Source organism: Rhinichthys klamathensis, unplaced genomic scaffold, assembly GCF_029890125.1.
Source record: "Rhinichthys klamathensis goyatoka isolate OS25496 unplaced genomic scaffold, OSU_Roscu_1.1 h1tg000035l_1, whole genome shotgun sequence".
NCBI lineage: Eukaryota > Metazoa > Chordata > Actinopteri > Cypriniformes > Leuciscidae > Rhinichthys > Rhinichthys klamathensis.
In genome coordinates, this window is record NW_026606583.1 from 1,040,333 (window position 1) to 1,043,704 (window position 3,372).

Genomic DNA, 3,372 nt, shown 5'->3' on the forward strand with positions numbered 1-3,372 from the left:
CTCCTAAATACAGGGGGGACGCAGTTACACTCCTGGATGCCCCCCTCCCTGCAGATTGCAATTCCATCTCTAATCAAACACACCTGAATTACCTAATCAAAGCCTTTGGGCCATCCTCCAAAATGGCAGCCAGCTGTGTCGCAGTTAAACTCAAAATCATGAGGTAGCTGTCAGATCACTAAAAAAATCTCAATGAGTCAAATTGGCTAACTCCATCATTATAGACTAGACATTTGTTATTATTATGTTTAAATTCATTTTTGAAGTGACATTATTACCGTCCCTGATTCAAGAGGGTGCAGATTTTCAGCCGCTTTTGCGCCTTTTCGGAGCACTCTTAAGGTGTCTGGCCCTCTTTAAAATCACTGCTGGCAGCGGTGGGATTCGAACCCACGCCCCCGAAGACACTGGAGCCTAAATCCAGGGCCTTAGACCCCTCGGCCACGCTACCCCGACGTGGCTCGATTCGTGGGCCGTTTTCTGGCCATTTTTTTTTTCATAAATAGATTAAACGTTGGGTGCGGACCTTCATCGTCAGGCTCTGAAGCAAGCCGAGTTCGGCCAAGGAAAGCAAAAGCGGCAGGGTTTGGAAGAGACCGGGAGCAAGCAGTGTCACTTCTCCAGTGTTTTCGCTTAGGCATAGCAGCCACGAGTGCCTTCTAAAATGCTGTCTTGGCAGCGGGGGGATTCGAACCCACGCCCCCGAAGAGACTGGAGCCTTAATCCAGCGCCTTAGACCGCTCGGCCACGCTACCTTGTGAGGGCACCTTCTGTGGGCCATTTTCGCCAATTTTTTCTTTTAATGTCTCTCTTCTCCACAGTTAAATCCGTCGAAATTCTACGTGCCTTGAAGGAGCACCTCGACAGGTGGAAAGGCCTCCTAAATACAGGGGGGACGCAGTTACACTCCTGGAGGCCCCCCTCCCTGCAGATTGCAATTCCATCTCTAATCAAACACACCTGAATTACCTAATCAAAGCCTTTGGGCCATCCTCCAAAATGGCAGCCAGCTGTGTCGCAGTTAAACTCAAAATCATGAGGTAGCTGTCAGATCACCAAAAAAATCTCAATGAGTCAAATTGGCTAACTCCATCATTATAGACTAGACATTTGTTATTATTATGTTTAAATTCATCTTTGAAGTGACATTATTGCTGTCCCTGATTCAAGAGGGTGCCGATTTTCAGCCGCTTTTGCGCCTTTTCGGAGCACTCTTAAGGTGTCTGGCCCTCTTTAAAATCACTGCTGGCAGCGGTGAGATTCGAACCCACGCCCCCGAAGAGACTGGAGGCTAAATCCAGGGCCTTAGACCCCTCGGCCACGCTACCCTGACGTGGCTCGATTCGTGGGCCGTTTTCTGGCCATTTTTTTTTTCATAAATAGATTAAACGTTGGGTGCGGACCTTCATCGTCAGGCTCTGAAGCACGCCGAGTTCGGCCAAGGAAAGCAAAAGCGGCAGGGTTTGGAAGAGACCGGGAGCAAGCAGTGTCACTTCTCCAGTGTTTTCGCTTAGGCATAGCAGCCACGAGTGCCTTCTAAAATGCTGTCTTGGTCGCGGTGGGATTCGAACCCACGCCCCCGAAGAGACTGGAGCCTTAATCCAGCGCCTTAGACCGCTCGGCCACGCTACCTTGTGAGGGCACCTTCCGTGGGCCATTTTCGCCAATTTTTTCTTTTAATGTCTCTCTTCTCCACAGTTAAATCCGTCGAAATTCTACGTGCCTTGAAGGAGCACCTCGACAGGTGTGTAAGGACTGGGCTAAAAGGGTGAATCTGAAAGGACTAAATACATCCTGCTAAAGACCCAAAAAGCCTGGAATGTAAATTTACACACACACACACACACAGCCACACACACGCACGCATCCCCCACAAGCTAAGCCTGCTCAGGACAGAGCGTGGTTTCCTGTTACGAGACACTTGTATGACTGACTTGGAATTTGATGTTCAAAGAGAAAGAAACTTCTTTTCTTTAAAAGACATTTAACCCAATATATTCGATGTGTTTTTATGTGTGTCCATTTGCCCATGTCACATTGTAATGACTATAATTTGTCCGTAATTTAAAAGTGAATTATAAATACCCTAGGTGTATTTTAATGTAAATGTTTACCTATAACAGTCGTGTTTGATATCTTAAAAATGCCCTGGACTTGACTCAGCCAGATATATGTATGAACACACCGTAAAAGGTATGATTATGTGCATAACACATCTCTGCAGTAGAAATGACCCTTCCTAACACAGGTCATAATTTAATTAGACAAGCAGTCTGACAAGACAAAGAGAAATAAAACCCAAAGTCCCGCCTGTAAACTTCCAACCCTCTAATTGGCTAAGCCAACAGGAAGAGGCTGGATTTCTTCAAAAGTGATAAATGACGCTTCTCCCCTTCGCTCGCTCTCTTTCTCCCGTGTCCTCGTGTCATGATGTAACGTCTCGCCTCCGGGCGAGCTCTTCGCCTTTCTTTTATTTGTTTCTAGTTTAGTTGTGTTTTTCATTTGTAGATAAGTCTCTGTGTTTAACTCCAATCGACGATTGAAAAGAAAACCCCGTGACATATCTCTTCAGCAAATCCATCTACAAGGGACCTTTAAACGAGCGCGCGCTCTCTTTGAAGGAGAAACACGCGCACGTGACCACGTGACACACACGCTTCTTCACAAGCCATGGAAAGATGCAACGTTAACTCCGCGTGATTTCCCCGTAGAGATCTTTATTCCCTTTTTGTTAGTCAAAGTTTTGTTTTCCGTAGCCGACTCAGTTCACTTCCACGAAGTGAAACGAACTTAGCCGAACTATTTCCCTTTGGAAATGTTACAACAAAGACTGTAAACCTCCGTTCAACACGCGCGCCAAGCAGCCCACGTGACGCTTCCTCACACCCAAAGGACTCAGCTCACGCGGCCAGACAGGGCCGTACAGGAATGTTTCGACACAGAGAGAGACCATAACATAAGTTGATTGCAAGTATAATCTCTTTATAGAGCTTCTAAGAAGTTTTAAGATGATGTTTCGTGTTGTAATCGGAGAGGTGAATGTCTTCCTGCCAATGAAATTCTCCCAATTTCTCTGTTCTCTCTCTCCCCATCCCCTTTCCTCTCTCTCTTACTCGCTCACGCGTGTACGTTATCCATTGTCCAAACTTTATGCATTTCTCGTTCATTGATGTCTTATTGTATTGTTTATTGTTGTCTATGTGTTTGTAAATACATATATCCCATGTAACCGTAGTAAATACATAAGTAGTCATGCCTCTATTAAATTAATTATATATTCATTAGATTGATGTGCTGTCTCTTTGCTCAATTTCAAGTCACTTAAGTGCCAAAGGTCTAAATGCTACAAGCTTTACGAATTAAAGATACTTT

General features: G+C 45.4%; 1 non-coding gene across 1 annotated transcript; it reads right to left on the reverse strand.

The window, feature by feature from the left end:
• Positions 1-369: 369 nt before the first annotated feature.
• Positions 370-451, reverse strand: trnal-uag (transfer RNA leucine (anticodon UAG)). Its single transcript has one exon. It is a non-coding gene; the product is annotated as a tRNA-Leu (tRNA).
• Positions 452-3,372: the final 2,921 nt, after the last annotated feature.